Source organism: Pinus tabuliformis, chromosome Q (genome assembly GCF_031772625.1).
Source record: "Pinus tabuliformis cultivar Carrire ecotype Pingquan chromosome Q, CPIR1, whole genome shotgun sequence".
NCBI lineage: Eukaryota > Viridiplantae > Streptophyta > Pinopsida > Pinales > Pinaceae > Pinus > Pinus tabuliformis.
The window spans coordinates 180806642-180825356 of NC_142296.1; the positions used below are offsets into that span (position 1 = coordinate 180806642).

The 18715-nt window shown below is 35.5% G+C and overlaps 1 pseudogene; it reads left to right on the forward strand.

Moving 5' to 3' along the window:
* The first annotated feature begins 17867 nt into the window (after positions 1-17867).
* LOC149218827 (UTP:RNA uridylyltransferase 1 pseudogene) lies at positions 17868-18659 on the forward strand (annotated as a pseudogene).
* Positions 18660-18715: the final 56 nt, after the last annotated feature.

The following is an 18715-nucleotide window of genomic DNA, read 5'->3' on the forward strand; positions in this document are numbered from 1 at the left end:
TCGAACAACTCCCTCTGATGTTTAATGATGCTGCCAACGAAGACTTCATTAGGCCCATCACGGAATGGGAGCTTTCAGAGACGATCAAGAGCTTCAAGAAGGACAAAAGCCCTGGGCCAGACGGATGGCCGGTAGAATTTTTCACTCACTTCTATGATCTATTCAAAAAGGACTTGCTGGACATGGTGGACGCCTCCCGTGTTTCGGGGAACATAAACAGTGCCCTATCGGCTTCCTTCATTGCGCTTATTCCCAAGAAAGACAAGTCCTTATCCTTGGGGGACTACAGGCCGATCGCTCTTTGCAACTCGCTGTACAAAATTATTTCTAAAATAATTGCTGAAAGATTGAAAAAGGTCCTCGGCTCCTTTATTACAAAAGATCAACATGCTTTCCTTAAGGACAGGCTCATACTAGATGCAGTCGCCATGGCCCAGGAATGCCTCTTCTCTATCTCCTCTAAAAATATCGATGCTGCTGCTCTCAAGATCGATCTTCAAAAGGCCTTCGACTGTGTCGACTGGAGCTTCCTCAGAATCCTCCTGGCAAAAATTGGCTTAAGTCCCCGCGCTATTAGCTGGATTATGGCATGCGTCGAAAGTGCATCCTTCTCTGTCATCATCAATGGCATTCCGTCTTCCTTCTTTCGTGCCGAGAGGGGGCTCCGCCAGGGATGCCCTCTCTCCCCCATCCTATTTATTCTGGTAATGAATACACTTAGCACCCACATCAATCTTGCTGTTGGAGATGGCAGGTGTAGACCAGTCAAGATGTGTCGGGATATCTCTCTCTCACACAATCTTTTCGTCGATGACATCCTCATTTTTGCAATGTTGTGCAAGTCTACATGGGTCTCTCTTTTTGTGATTCTACAAAAATTTCATTCTGCCACAGGTCTCAACATAAACAAGGGTAAATCAGTGCTTTATCATAACGCTACCAGCCCTGCTTTGGCTCTATGGATTGCTGACCGCTTTGGTATCAAACTTGGCTTGATAAGAGACGGGTTCACATATCTGGGTTTTCGATTGAAAGCAAGAGGATACCGCAGCCATGACTGGCAATGGTTGCTGGATCGTTTCTACAACAAAATAGCAGGTTGGGAAATGCGTCTTCTATCACTTGCGGGCAGGTTCATTTTGGTTCAGTCAGTTCTCTCCCAGCTCGCGGTATATTGGGGACATCTCTTTCTTCTTCCGGCTTCAGTCTCTAGGAAAATGAAATCAATTGCTGCAAACTTTTTGTGGGGTGGCCGTTCATTCCAATCGAAATTTCACCTTGCTAACATGGACTCTATTTCTAGGCCAAAAAAGGCGGGAGGTTGGGGCCTTCTTAATATGAAATTTTTTGGTCTCGCGCTCATCTGCAAATCTCTGCACAGAGCCATCTTTGGATCCAGCCCATGGAGTACTCTTGTCAACCAGAAGTATCTAAAAGGCAAATCCATTGAGTTCTGGTTCAGAAAGGCAACTCTCGGTATCCAAACGGGCTCCCCCATTTGGACTTGCTTCAGAAAACTTCATCCTTTTTTTATGCTGCATCTTAAATGGACTATCTATTCTGGTTCTAATGTCTATATTGGTATAGATCCCACCCTCCACAACCTGGAATCCATGATCCCTCCATCCCTTCTCTCCTTCTTCCATGCTAGGGGTCATATCACCTGCGATAAGCTTATTCATGCATGGTCCTCCCAGGAGCCTATCTGGAAAACTGACCTCCAATTGGCCTTGCCTCCCCGCCTTCGTTCCCACTGGCTCTCTTTCACCAATCGTTTCACTCACTGTGCTTTTTATCAAATTGGGACGAGGGATGCACTGACTTGGTCCATTGGAAATTCGATTCGCCCCATCTCCGTCAAAAGCCTCTACACTGCCCTATCTCCTCCCACCCTGCTCCCCTCCCCTACCTTCCCCACCAAGCTTTGGAAAGCCCACTTCCCCCTCAAATCCATCCTTTTCTCATGGCTCCTCTTCTCAAATAAGAACCTCACCTGGGAGGTCTTACAAAAAAAAGGTTGGCAGGGCCCTAGCGCCTGCCAGTTTTTCTCAGCTGCGATAGAATCAAATTGCCATATGTTCTTTGACTGCCTCGCCTCCTCTGTAATATGGTATGATCTCTCACTCTCTTATGGTTTCCATCACCGATCCTTTGCTTCTGTGCAGGACGCATTTGTTTGGTGGAGCTCTCAATGTCCTTCCTGGCATGCTCTCCTCATCCTTACATGCTGGCACCTTTGGAAATGGCGCAATGACAGAATTTTTCAAGGCTGCTCTCTGCCTCTATCTTCTATCCTGACTCCTATATCGGCGCACATGCCCTCACAGGACTAGGCGGGCTCACATAACAAGCTCCATTCTCATTTTTTTCTCCATTATGTAAAATCTACGAGCTCTATATACGAGTCTCCATACAGCATTTCATTTTTGCTTCTATCTGAACAGTCTTTTTTATTACAGATCCAAACCTGCTGGGATTCAAAAACAATGATGCTGATCCTTAATGGATGTCATACCGAAAATTCATGTATCTGATATTTATATTTCCTTAATATAATACATATCGTTTTTCTCTCTTAAAAAAAAAAGGTATTCCATTAATATTTTGAAATTTGTTAAGTTTTAACATTTGTTTTTAATAAGAAATTTGAATTTTGAGTTATAATAAAATTTTAAATTATTTTATACTAAATTAATATTTTAAAATTAGTTAAGTTTAAATATGTTTTTAAATTTAAAAATTATTATTGCTTTTGAAAAAAATATATTAAATATTATAATCAAATTAAAATGAATAATAATAAATTAATAATGTCCAATCTTAACGAAAAAGATTAATAATAAACAATAACAATATCCTGGTAATATTTTTTCATTCTTGTTATTCACATGTATTAGTTTGTCCTATTTTTTAAATTATTTTATATTTAATTAACATTCTGAAATTGGTTAAGTTTTAAAGTATTTTTAATAAGAAATTTAAAATTTGAATTATAATAAAATTAAATGATTAGATTAAATTAATATTTCGAAATTCGTTAAGTTTGAGTTTATTTTTAGATTTAAAAAGTATTATTAATAAACACATACTTTATATATTCTTCTCATATATTTTTCAGTGAAAGAGTTTTAAGGCTCATTGAAAGAATTAAAAACGTATTTTATATATTCTTCGCATATATTCTTCAGTCTACGAGCTGCGGTGGGCACGGGCGATCTGCAGTCAGTTACCAAAGATTACCAAGGGCAGACAGGCGATCTGCAGTCAAGTTTGCTGATATCAGGTGCATACATTCCTTATCTTTTTCTTTTTCTAATACATATTTGCTCATATAATTTCAAGTATGAATATTTCACCACAGTTACCAAAGATTACCAAGGGAAGACCTAGCACAGTTACTCTACAAGGCCTTTATGAGTATATAGAGTCTTTAGAGAAACGTAGAGAAGAAAGAGATGCCAAGCTACAAAAAGAGTTAGAAGCCATGCTGGAAAATAAATTTGCATCTCTTGAAGACACGATCCAAAAACAAATAGAAAATAAAATAGAACTACTAGAGAATAAAATGGAGGCAATGGAGACTAGACTGTAGCTTATAGAAAAACAAAACCAAGATACTAACCAACCATCCCAGCGAGGAGATGCTGATACTTTAGAGAGTCCTAAAATGAAAGACATGATTAAAGAACTAGAAGAAAAAGTTAATAGCCGTCTCACCCTAAATAATGTGGTAGATAAGTTAGATATCAAACCAATTAAAGATGAAATGAAAAAATTAATAGAATTAGACCACGAACGTAACAAAAGGGCCTTAAACCTTATAATATTCGGTTTAAAAGAGGAAGTAGATGAGGATACTTTAGTCTTAGCCCAGACAGAACTACATAATAGATTACAAATTGAAACATTGTGTCTCATAGAAGCAACAAGGTTGGGGAAATTAACCGAGAATAAAGGAAGACTAATCCGCATAAAGGTGAGTTCCACTAATCATAAGCACGACATACTTAGTAAAACCTCAAGTCTAAAAGGAATGGGAATATTCATAAATGAAGATCTCATTCCAGAAGATCAAGCAGAATTAAGAAAGGAGGTTCAAAAGGTAAAAGAAGCTAGAAAGGAAGGAAAATGGGAAATAATCAGAAATAGAAAAGCCTTTATTCGAGATAGAAACCAAAAAGATAGTAATCAATAGCAATTAAACATGCTCCGGATCCTTTCTTGGAATTGTCAGGGCTTCCCATGGAACAAAGGCCCCAAGCTAAGTTGGATTTCAAATGATGTTGATATTATTTTGCTTGTTGAAACTTGGGAGCACGAAGAATCTAAGGTCCCTAACATAGATGGCTTTACGCTATGGTCTACCTGGAACAAGCGATCCTCCCGTAGAGGCATTGGGGGAATAGCTTGTTACATTAAGAAGAACATCTCCCCCCATGTTAGGATTTATAAAAACGACCCTCACAACAAATATAGTTGGATAGAGATCAAAGACATTAATAATAAAAAGTCCTACATAGCAATATGTTATTTCCCCCCATTAATTCTAACTTCTATAAGAAGAAGAATCTAGATAAAACTAACCCTTACAATGGTTTAGAGAATGATATTTCTAGCCTAAGGAATGACGTTAATATCCTTTTAATAGGTGACTTTAATGCTCGAACTTCAAACAACCAAGCTATAATCATTCCAACCCTAATCCTCTTTGGTTAGACGATGACCCTACTCTGGCTAGTAGGTACAAAAGGAGCTCTGAAGATCTCGGGGAAAATTTGTTTGGGTCGGAGCTAGTCAAGCTCTGTAGTGCTCAGGATCTCATAATTTGCAACGGTCTAAAGAAGTGGCCCAATTCTAGTAAGATGACCTGCATCCATGGACTTGGTAGCAACGTGGTAGACTACGTTATTTCCGATCTCCCATTATACAACGAAATAAAAAATTTTGACATCTTAAACGACCACAAACCTGACTCTGATCATAGGCCTTTACTTATAACTCTAAATTTTGTCATGCATAGAGTTCCCATAGAAAATAATACTTATAGCCAAAAGAACATAATATTTGATAGAAATAAAAATGATCTCTTTCTAAATGAATTAAAAACTAATTTGCTTCCTTTATCTAGTATAGACAACATAGAAGACCTCTATCATAATTTTACTACAACCCTCTCATATTCTATTAACAAGTTCTCAATTGAAGTTTCAAATAATAAAAGAAATAGCAAAACCAATCCATGGTATGACAAAGATTGTAAAAGTGCGAGGAGAGCAATTAAGGAAGCTGTTGATGAATCTCTTAAAATGGACAAGATAAAAATATACAAAGCCCTAACTAAAAGGAAAAAGAGGTAGTACATTCGTCAAAGACAGGAGAATCTCTTACACCTCTCTAAGGTAGATCCTAAGAAATTTTGGAGGCATATTCTAACTAGGAAGACTAAGGAATAATAAAATTGATCTTCACGATTGGAATTCCTATCTTAAAAAGCTTTATGAATCTCCAAATGTCATGGATAATTTGGAAACCCTTCTCACAATGAAAGAAGTTTTCTCTTTAGAAGACATTAAGTTTGGGGTTATTCGCCTCGCTAATGGGAAAGCTAAGGACATTGAAGGTTACCAAATGGAAATCTTAAAAATTGGAGGTCCTGTCCTCATCCCCCACATCCACAAGCTTTTCAATCAAGCAGTCAAGCAAGGGTTCCCTAAACCTTGGACTAAGAGCCTCATTATCCCCATTTTTAAAAGTGGGGATACAAATAATCCCTCTAATTATCGAACAATTATGATCAGCCCTCTCTTAGCCAAGTTATATGGTAGTATTTTGGAAAAGAAGTTAAGCATATGGCTTGAAAATGAAGGTAAGCGGGCTAAAGGCCAAGCAGGTTTCAGAAGGCATCACTCAACAATAGACCACCTTGTTACGCTTAGGATCATTGCAGAGGAATGTCGTAATGATAAATCCAATTTATTTTGTTGCTTTGTGGACTTTAGAAAGGCTTTCGATACAGTTCCTAGATACAACCTTTGGAATAGATTAGAAGAGCTAAAGGTTCCTCTTGAGTTGAGGGCTACCGCTATAAGGTTATACGAGAATGTAATTGCCAAGCTAAAGAGCAATGAGGGGTGGTCGAAAGATATTAAGTGTAACATCGGAGTTAAACAAGGTTGCCCCCTCTCCCCTACCCTATTTGGCATTTACATTGATAAGCTCGAAGGCTATTTAGAGGAAGCAGGATGTGATGGCACGATCTTAGCTGGGATAGTCGTCATCCTTCTTCTTTATGCTGACGATATTGTTCTTTTGGCAAGGTGCCCATCTGATCTTAATAAGCAACTCAAGCTTCTTAAGGATCTCTGCTCTACCATGGGTATGACTGTTAACACTGACAAAACAAAAGTTATGATTATCAAATCCAAGAAGGACACTTACGCTAATTTTATGTATGACAATAATAACTTGGAGGAAGTGTATACTTACAAGTACCTAGGAATTGATATTCATCACAAGCTCAACTGGAACCATAGCATTGAGAAAAGGATTAATGGGGGGTGGAAAGCTTATTTTGGTCTTGAAAATAATTGTAAAATAGCAAACCTCGTAATGTGGGATAAAAAGAAGTTCCTATTTGAAACTTTAGTCACTCCTGTTATCTGATATGGCTGTGAGGTTTGGGGTTGCAGCATCTCCAGAGAATCATGGAGAAAGATTGAGCAAATCCAGAAGCGTTTTATAACTTATAACCTGAAAATTAATAGTAATACACCCTATCCTATTCTCCTTATAGAAGCAGGTCTTTCCCCTATTGAGAGCCTAGTTATGCTTAGGTTTGTGTTGTACAAGCACAAAATCAGTAACATAGACGATCATAGACTTCCTAAGCTAGCTTTAAATCTAGCCAAAACCACCTAAGGCTCAATCGAGGGTGGCATAAAGACACAAGGGTCTGGTTAAACTATTGGGAGATCAACGAAAATGATGCATTGCAAAACATAAATAACATTAAAGATATTCTTACCTCTAAGTTCAAAGAAAAAATGTGGTGTGAGAAAGATTTAGCGGCTAAAAGAAAATTAAGTTATTATAAGAAGGTCAAAAGTATCTCTCTGTTTTAACTAGCTCAAAGAAGAAAATTAATATAGCAAAGATTAGAACGAATTCTCATGAGCTCCATAGTGAAACAGGTCGTTGGGCAGTTCCTAAAACGCCATGGATGGAAAAGATCTGCCATATATGTGAGAATAGGAACATCGAGGATGAAAACCACTTCCTCTTAGAATGCCCTGCGTATAACCACATTAGATCTTAGTTTCACAATCTTTGTTACAATATTGACCTTCCTAGCCTTTTACAATGTCAAAATTATAGTGAGCTCGGGAGGCTTCTCTCCAAGCTTTTTGAGCATAGGAATAAAATCTTAAATCAAAATAAATAATTTGTTTCTTTAGGTCCGATAGACCATTGTTTGGTCTCAGCGGACGTTAACCATCTTCATCATCATCAAAGACAAAAACATATTAAAAATTATAATTAAAAAGTGAATAATAATAAATTAATAATGTTTAATTGTAATAATGAAGATTAATAATAAAAAATTAACAATATCTTTCTAATAAATAATAATATTTTTTAATATTTTGGTCATTCTTGTTATTCACATGTATTAGTTTTTCATATTTTTATATGTTAAAAGAGTATCATTGAGAAAACCATTTAAATCTTTAGTTCTAAATATATAAAATTGTAATAAATTTTGTATTTAATTTTGCTTATTTTCTAATATTAGTTTTTTTTTATTTGACTTTACATGTTCCTTATTATTTTATTTATATTTTATTATATAATTTAAATAGCTATTTAATATTTTAATTAATTATTTTAATGTGTAAATAGTAATAAATAAATCACATTTAAGAAAACAAAATATAAAATTTCAATTTATAAGATGTATTTTGAAATTAATTTGCATTGTGTTATCGTTAAAGTCATTTTATTGAAATATACTTATCAAATAAATTTCTTTGATATTGTTTTTTATTAGTATATTGAATCATGATTGTAATTTAAATCAATATACATTATATTTAATGGTTAATTTTTTTTTAGGTTTGGCAAGGTTTTATTTTTATTATGTCCAAAATATTGGTTTGATCAAGGTTCGGTTTGATTTGGGTGGAGAATGGAACAAGTAATTTCATATAAAGGATTGTTTTAATAAATTACCTCGTCTATCCAAAATCCCGTAAAATAATAAATAATGAATCAAAAGTTCAAATAAGTATAATGATTAATATTAAAATTGCATTTTTTTTTTCATTTCCCTCAAATCCATTTCATTTTCTTTTTAATTAATATACTTGAGATTAAAATATTAATATTACATCTTTTTTCATAAATGAAACATTTCAAGGATGTTACCTTCTACCTCCTAATTTTGAAAAGAAATTCAATTTAATAAAATACATATTAAAAACATAATAATAGATTTATAAAAAAAAAAAAAATCATCCCAATTATATTAAATTATTGTCTTAATAATTTTTACATTTAAAATAAATTTAAAATTTTGGTTGTTTTACATTTGAAACCATTTGAAATTACATTATATAATATGATCTTATATCATAGTGTAGTAAAGAAATAATATAAAATAAATTAGTTTAAAAAAATATGCGTGACCAAAATAAAAAATGATAATAATTATGGGTGAATAAAAAGAAATTTAAATATTAAATTTATTAAAAAGTGATGGTATGTATATTTATATAGTATATAATATATATTTTTTGGGTATTAATTTCTTTTTAGTCTAAATATAAGAGGATATTGTTGGAACTAGGCTAACCCTTAATATAGACCTACTTAAAATTGTAACAAAATTATTTCACCTTACCACCTAAGTTAAACTCAATTAACAACATTACATATATGTATTTCTTAAATAATATAATTTTAATTTTAAAAATTAAAAAACTGAAATTATTTAAAGTATTGATTGTATTTAATATTTGATATTCATCTAGATTTAATATTAATCTTAGCAATTATTTAGCAATATTATTGATTTTTTTATAATAACTATTCAAAATATTATTAAAACATTTTTTTTTGGTGATTTTTTTTTTTTAATTACTCATTGCTTTCCTAAGGAAAATCAATATAATACATATTTAAAAAAATGTTAGAATGATATTTTTCTTCAAATGGGTATGTGACCTTGTCATAGGTTTGGTTTTACTTCATTTCTGATTTGAAAATATTATGTAAGGAAGATTGATCCTCTAACTTATGTTTGGACATGTTAAAACTTAAAGTTCTTTAAAAACATGTTAATTGACAACATTTTTAAATATGCATTTCACTTCTTCTTTTTCTTCCCTTGGAAAAAGTTGTAATTTCTATTAATATATAAGAAATTACATTTTGTAGATGCTAGAGCATATGCATATGGAGGCAAGTTGCCTATCGAGTTCAAAAGAGAACAAAAATAAAGTTCAGATATGTAATCTCCATGCAGGGAGTCATGATAACAGATCATCTGTTTCCTGTGCCTGTTCTCTGTATAGAGAAACTGTAATAAAATTTTAATTCTGTCTCTTCTCAGAGAGAGAATGTAAATATCAAAATTGGTACCACATGTCCTATATAGTTGATCAAGTGCAGTATATATAAATAGCATAATATTTACAAGAGTTATGCCAAAAATAAAGGGCTTATAGCCCATTGTCTAGGAGCTCCATAAAAGGTCTGTGATAATGCTGGTCGAAAGTCCCATCAATCTCTTCCTGTATCAACCAGTCATCGCTCTGTCTAAGCGCTGCCTCTTTGGAAAGGAAATCTGCCCCCGAGTTTCGCTCCCTGAAAATGTGATGATAGGTAAATGAGTCAAAAGTAGAAATCAATCTGTGAGCCTCTTCCAATATATGCCTCAATGAATATGCATTGTAGTGAGATGCTCTATTTAACCAATTGCAAACAATTTTGGAATCCCCAAAGAGTTGTAGGTGTCTGCAATGCTTTTAATATGCATTTCACTTATTTCATGGTTCTTTTTATTTATTTTTTGTAAGGTTAGGTATTTTCCATTAGATTTAAAAAAAAATGTGCATAAATGTTTTCCGCCATACACTATTCCACCATTCAAGTTCATTTTATTTTAAGATTACATATTGCAAAAGATATCATTCTATCACTTAAATTAAAAACATAACTAACTAAAATATATTGTTAGAGATCAACAACTAAAGTCAAAGCATTGACACTACAAAAGTTGTAACATAGTAATTGGGTCGCATGATCATGCCAACCTAAGGGTGAGTCCACCTAGGTTGGTGGGTGAGAGTCACTTTATTCTTGAGGGGGAGAGAATATAATGTACACATACTTCTTAGCTAAGACATGGACCTTTCTATCTAGCTTCTCAAAATTTTCCATCATTTTTCCATTCAGACTAGAATCTCTTGTTGATTATTAAATTGTTCAATAAGAACTCGACCTTTAAGTATTTTGGCATGGCAATAAAGGTTGATAGCTTATGTTGGAAATGCTGAGAGGGGGGATGAATCAACATTTAACTAATTCAACAAATTTTATCACCTTACATAGTCAATACCATGAAACATATGAGAAACTAGATCTAATATGTAAAATTTTGTAATTAGTAAACTCCTCAAGTGTTGAAAATGCAATAAGAAAATATAGTTTTGACTTTGCCTTGGTCAAACTAAATTAAAAATCAAATTTCTATTTCAGCAGAATACTTGGAGGTAGTTAACTAAGGTGACGTGGCTCTTGTCACTATGTTAACTCAGATAATTTGAGGTAGAAAATCTCGAGTTCAGTTCTACATGATTGATTGCTAATTTGTAGCATTCCATTTCAGTTATTTTGAGTTATTATCAGTTTAACTAGTTCTATCTGTCAGAAGAACTAGTGGAGGTCAAGTTGTGGAAGTGGAACCTCAACCACACTCAGTGATCAACTAGTTAACTGATCAATCGGAATTTGAGTTACCTAGTTGAGATGGAGATTCAAAGGAAGTTTACCATTAGTTGTAGCATATTCCCATGTGTACAGGTGGTGCATGTAGTCAGAGATTGACCTAAGGATATTGCATAATTCCCTGGTGTGAAATTCCTAAAAAATAGGGGCTATTTCCCAAGGGAACAATGAAAGGAAATATGAGCTTAGAGGGCTTGAAAATTGGCTAAGTGTTGGACAGAGTTAGTCAACGAGGAAGAGGGATAGACTATACACTTGTAGGGTGTGCTCAAGCTTGAGCAAGAATTTTATTTCTTCTCTATTCTCTGGTTAATGCAATATAGATAGTAGGGGGTTTTGAGTAGTTTCTTTCCCCTAGATAAATCTCTATGCATGTGTGATGTTTCCTTTTGCATGTCAATGATTCTTGTTCTAGATTGATCTATTATTGAATGTTAGTTTTGTTGTGCTAATTTCAATTACATATTTATAAATACATTCTTGTTCATTGCTTCCTGTGCATAAGTTTCCTTAGGTTGTTTGGTGATTGAAACAGGTAAATTACATCACGTTTTAAGTGACATTCATAAGAAATAACTTAAAAGAAAAATGGTGAACAAAAATAGTAAAAAAGTACAACAAACCATCAAATAGACACATAACACAGTGTTTTGATGAAGGAGTTCACCCCTCCTAGGCTACATCTCCTTGGTCCAACTTCCATGGCTTGGGCCTCTATATTATCTCAATATGGAAAAATCTAATGTTTAAAAAGCTATACTACTCCTGATACATCTATCAATGTCTTCAGAATGTCAAGATTAGCTAGGAACAACTTTTCCTGAGCTCAATTTGGTCGAAAATTGCTCCAGTTATGGCTCTAACAGGTTTTTCCTTGAAACACTTTTCGAAATCTGGAAAACTCTAGTTAGGGCCACTAAATTTTGGGTTGGTGCCAAAAATGTCGGAATCACCAAAAATTTGCCAGTTTAAACTCAGGGTTAACAACAAATTGATTAAAGACTAAACTGGGATTAGCATTAATCACGCGGATAAGCCTAACCATTTCTAAAACTGTTGGCGGTTTCGTAAGAGGTGACACATGTTGCAGCTTATTAAACATCGTGGTTTCATAGCGCTGGCCACCAGGTTAGCTAAACTCCACTGTAGCCATCAAATTCGTTCACATGGCGCTAATTGTTAGGGTCATGGTCTATGTTAGAGCCACCACGTTAACCATTTGGTGTAACCATCATTGCGTTCACATGGGGATTGTGACTATTGTGGTGACGATTTATAGAGATGCCTTCCTAACCATTTGCGGTAACTATAGTTGTGTTCACATGGGGAGGGCTGGCCTGTGGGCTCGCCCTCCCCTAACTGCCAAACTTGAACCCATTAAACATTAAATAAATGTGGAATACAATATGGTTAAGAAACACATGGTAGCGTAGATGGTTAATACTTGTGGACTGTGTGTCGGAGGTCACGGGTTTGAGCCCAACCTCCACCAAAAATTTTATCCTTTGCGCCAAGTTTGCCTAGGCCTTTGGGAGGTTCCACGTGGTAGCATCCTGGCTTGCCACGTGGCATTCTCTCATTGGTTCAAAACTAACCAATGAAAATATGCCACATCACCACCTAAAACCCAATAAGAATGTGCCACTTGTCAAACTATGATTGAATGTTGACAAAAGTTTACCCTACACATTCACCTACCACGTCAGCAGTACAGACTGCTGACTGTGCAGTGACTGTGTATCTTTTATGCAAATTTCGTCGGTTTAGCAAAGCAAACATAACACAATAACTTCCTAATACGAACTCATTTTTTAGCGAAACAAGTTGCGTTAGGATAATTTTTCCAAGATAGACATGGTCATTCAGGTCTTGAGACATTTTGAGAACTTTGATTTTTGAGCTAAATACTGAGTACCTGATCATTGCTCCCCACTAGAAGCCTTTTGGACCCCAAAAGATACTATCAATTTTTCAGTAGGCGAGGGTACATATTCCTCACCTTCTCGATCTGCAACCATTTGGCTTTAGAAGGCTTTTGTCCCTTGAGTCCCACTCTAAGGTATTCAACATCCCCTCTTTTTGAAGTCCTAGTTCTTCTGTTAAGTATGAGATCCTGCTGAAGTTCATCAAAATATTATGGCGAGAAATCATCTATTGATGGTAGTTGAACATGCTCTCCTTGATCATCAATCAAAGGAGGCTGAAACAATCTCAAATTCTCAACATTAACAACATAGTATATTTGCATATAAGAAGGCAAATCAATCTTAAATGAATTGTTACCAATCTTTTCCACAATTTTAAAAGGACCATAACAGATTGGCTTAAGATTTTTACCTTTCCCTCGAAGTCTCTCTTCTCTAATATATAACCAAACTTTGTCACCATCTTGAAATTTGTGATCAACTCGGTGTTTGTCATGCCTTGCCTTGTAGCTGCTTTGGCTTTTCTCAAGTTGTTCGTGCACTGTATAATGTATCAACTGAACTTGCTCTATGAACTTCCTTGCCTTATTGATGTCACTGTGACCATTGATGGCGACATCTTTCTCAAAGATGAAGTCTAATGGAGATCTTGGAATGTACCCATAACATGCCTCAAATGGCGATGTGTTTGTGGAAGAATGTTTTGCCCTGTTGTATGCATATTGTATGTAATGCAACTGTTCATCCCACAACTTGGGATGTTTGTTGCAATATCCTCTAAGAAGATGAATTACTACTCTATTGACCACCTTTGTTTGTCCATCTGTTTTTGGATGAAAGTTTGTACTCTTCTTCAACTTTGCGTCCATCATGTCCCACAAATTTGACCAAAAACTCCCATCAAATCAAGAATCTCGATCACTTACAATAGAAGTATGAAGACCAAAATGAACCCAAATGTTTTGGAAGAAAAAATGATCTGTTTTTTCAACTGTAATTTTCTTTTTAGATGGTGTTAATATGCACATTTTGCTAAACATGTCTACAACTACATACAAGTAATCATGACCTTTCCTTGACAATGGAAGACCTCCTCCAAAATCCATTGAGATACTCTCCCATGGACGTGAAGGTATCGGAAGTGGAGTGTACAATCCAAGTTTCCTATTATTAGGATTACTAGTTGCACACAAATAAAATCCTCTTATAAATTGAGAAACATTATCAAACATGCTGGCTAATAACAATACCTTTGGAGATTCACTACTGTCTTGCCTACACCAAAGTGTCCAACAATCAATGAAGTGTGTGCCTCCATTATGATACTGTTTCTTTCTCCTTGTGGAATACACAACTTGCCCAAATGATACAACAAATTGTTATGTACATGATAGTCCAACTCTTCAATTTGGTTTCCTTGACTCAAGCTTGCATACACATCTTGAGAGTCACTATCATTTGGATATTGCTCAATGTAACATTCATGTGAAATAGAATTATGCTTGAGTATAACATATGAATTTACAATAGGCCTTGAAAGCATATTAGTAACTTAATGTAGATTCCCTTTTTATACGTGATAACCAAATGAAATTGTTGTAGAAAACCCATCCATCTGAAATGTCGTGACTGCTACAACTTTGACTGTGACTATAAATACTGCAATGGTTGATGGTCAGTATGGATAATAGTCTCCTTCCCCATCAAGTAGTGCTTCCATTTCTTAACACTTTGTACCAATGCATAAAGTTCTTTGTCATAAGTGGGATAGTTAGTTACAACTCCATTAAAAGTTTTAGAATGAAATGAAATGGGCTTACCATGCTGCATAAGAACTGCTCCCATGGCGTAATCACTAGCATCCATTTGAATCTCGAATGGTTGTCTAAGATCTGGAAGAGCCAATACCGGTGTTGAACTGATATTTTGCTTCAAAGCATCAAATGCTTTTTGTTGTACATCTCCCCAATGGAAGACTTTCTTGACACTTGTCAATGCATGTAATGGAGATGAAATTAAAGAAATATTAGCAATAAACTTTCTCCAATATTATGCTGCCCCAAAAAATCTTCTTACCTCTGTAACTGTATTGGGATTGGGCCAATCCAAAATGACCTCAAATTTAGAGGGTTCTATCTTCAACTCACCTCCTCCAATAATGTGTCCCAAATACACTAAAGAATTCTTTCCAAATTCACACTTTGGCATCTTTAAAAACAACTGTTCTTTTCTCAAGACATCAAGTACTTTCTTTACATGAATGACATGTTCATCTCTAGATTTGTTGAATATAAGTATATCATCTAAGTACACAATGACAAAGTCATCTATAAATGGTCTCAATACATCATTCATAACTCTCATGAAAGTAGTTGGAGCATTTGTAAGACCGAAAGGCATAACAAGCCACTCAAACAATCCTTGTTTAGTTTTAAATGTGGTTTTCCAAATGTCCTCTTCAGCTATTCTAACTTGATGATAACCACTTCATAAATATAACTTAGTGAAATACTTTGCATACCTCAACTGATCAAGAAAATCATCAATTCTTGGGAGTGGATAATGATTCTTTACCATGATTTTGTTCAGTGCACGGAAATCCACACACATGCGCCAAGTCCCATCCTTCTTTGGCACCAAAACAATGGGCGAACCACATGGCGAAGTAGATGGGCGTATGATACCTTTGTTCAACAGTTCTTGAATTTTCTTCTTGATTTTTGTGCTCTCCATAATCGACATGTGATACATGGCAATGTTTAGAAGTGGAACATCTTGCTGCAACTGAATCTCATGCTAAATTCCCCTCTTGGGAGGTAACCCCTTTGGTTCCTGAAACATTTTGCCATGCTTGTTTACCACATCAAATAAATCAGATTTCAATTTATCATCACAACCTTCAAAAGATTCATAATCTATATCATTATTTTTATTGATCATGAGAAGCGCAAAATTTTTACTTGCATTTACTAGTCTCTTCATCTACGCTACATTAACTAAAGAGATGTTCAGCTTTTTGTGATGGGCTCTCACAATGTACTCCACCCCATTCTTGAGCAATAATTATTTGTTTTCATGGCGATAAAATAATTCTTTCCTATCATACAAATATGGACTACCCAAAATGATTCCTAAGATGTCAAGTGGAACTACATCTAACTCAACTTCATCAATGAACTTTTCAGTAATCGCGAACTTGAACAAACACTTCGTTATAACTTGTAAGTTTGCATTGTTGACTATGCAACCCAATGGATATGGCTTGTGATGAGGTATAGTTTCAAGGTTTAGTTTTTTACCAACTCTTCTGAAATTAATTTTGATTGTGAACCACTATCAAATAATGCATCAATCTTTGTAATATTTGAAATCACCCTTACATGAAACAACTATATTCTTGATTCTTCATTTGGAGTGTTGTTTTGACTATGTGAGGAACTAGTACTTGCAACAGTTTATTTTCCTTTGTTGACCATGGCTGAAATCTTGGTCTCATCACCAGAATCTGAACCAAGGTCATGGCGTGTGGTAGCGGTCGTCTTTTGTTTTCCCTTATTGTTTTGTTTCTTAGGCCTTAATTCGGGATGTAATTTCCAACAATGGGCTTCATCATGCCCAACTTTGGAACAATGTTAGCTTATTTTTTTCTCCCTTTATTTCTTCACACTTGCATTCTTCTGTACCTTCCACTTTCCACCCTTTTGTTTCTCCTTACCCTTGAAAGGCTTCTTCTTACTACCCTCTTCCTAAATTTTCTTTCCCCTTGCTTCAAGGTGCATGGCTTTCACACATGCTTCACCCAAATTGATGGGATTGAACATAAGGATAGTATGTTTCAAATAGGAATGTAAACCCCCAATATATTTCAACAATGTATCTTGTGAATTCAAATTTACTCCTAACAACAAAGCCCTCTTTCTAAACTCTTGGGTATAATATTGGACTGTTTGGCCTTTAAGATGCCAAAAATTGTACCAACTCATAATGGATTTTTGCATATAGGCTAAAGGATAAAACTGTCTTTTAATTGCAGAAACAAATTCAACCCACAAAATGGATATCTTACCATGAATTCACATTTCCTCTTGAGTATTTGATTCCCACCAGACTAATGTTGCTCCTTCTAGCCTCAATGAAGCCAACTATATATTTATGTCATCTTCTTGAAGGTTCTAAATTTTGCAGTATACCTCCAATTGTCGAATCCAATTGTCTAACTTTTCTGCATTCACTTCACCATTGTACATGGGAAGTTCAAACTTAATGTCCAATTTGAGTAAGGGAGCTTTTCCTTTTTGGGTTTTTGAATGGGTATGGATAGTTTTGGTGGTGGCAATGGAAGAGGCTACTATGTGAGATGACGAATATGATGAGGAAGATGATAAGGATTGTTATCACTCAAAAAAAAAAATTTAAATTTTTCACATCAGTTCGATTGTTTGTCAAAGGCGCATAAATCCTTTCTATCAGTTTCGCAGCGCAGCATGTTTTAAGTGATTTCGTAGCGCATAATTCATATTTTGCACTGGTTGTGCTACGAAATGGGGAATTCATGCTGATCCATAGCACATCTCACACCAGCTGTCATATTTTCTGCAAGAATTTTACGGGAATAGCATGTGTAAGGTCTTACATGTCAGTCTTGACACGTGCAGGCTCTGTTGGCATCAAAGGGGCTTTTGCAAAGGACTATTTCGCGGAGTTACAGGTATTGTAACAAAGCCACTTGAAGGTGCCAGATCATCTGGTGTGGAGGGTTTTGTTCAAGGTGTTGGCAAAGGTATAATTGGAGTTCTTGATCTTCTGTCGAAAACTACAGAAGGTGCAAATGCAATAAGGATGAAAATCACTGCAACGATAACCTCTGAGGAACAACTACTTCGTTACAGGCTTCCTCGGGAAATTAATGGAGGCCATGCTCTCCGATCTAATAATATCCTGGCGGTCGTAAATACAAAGCTTCTCTATGATTATGCACAAATAGATGTCCGTTTACAGCAACTTGCATTCATGGTAAAGCATTGGGCAAAAGGTCGGCAGATCAATGAGACATATCAGGGCACTCTATCTAGCTATGCGTATGTGCTTATGTGCATACACGTTCTACAACAGCGCAGACCCCCGATTCTTCCTTGCTTACAGGAAATGGAAGCAACATACCAAGTTGTGATCGGTGAGATTGAATGTGCTTACTACGATCAAGTTGAGAAACTGAAAAACTATGGTGCTGGAAACAAGGAAACCCTTGGTCAATTGCTATCAGTTTCCTTTCACTACTGGGCTTTTCGTCATGATTATGCCAATTCTGTGATATCAGTACGCACTGGAGGGTTTCTTAGTAAGAATGAAAAGGATTGGACGAGGTGTATTGGAAATGAGCGACATCTTATTTGCATAGAAGACCCCTTCGAGATTTCTCATGATTTGGGCCGTGTTGTTGACAAGCACAGTATACGTGTGCTCAAAGAGGAATTTCATCGTGCTGCAGAAATCATGCAGGATGATCCTGATCCTTCTATCACATTATTCATGCCATATGTGCGGGGTTGATAAAATGCAGATGTTGATATTACAGATTCTCATCAAGTTAATAATTCAAGTGGCTCAACTGTAAGGTTTTGGACTGATGTAGTTCATTTTCTTGGGAGAGAAAATATGCAAGCATTTACAGTGGAATTCTTGGTTATTAAGTGCATAGTGTCAGATTGATCTGCATTTTGTGCGTGTATATTATCTTTGGGTCAGCATATACCAGTGATCAAGGGGAAAAATTGAAGAGGTTG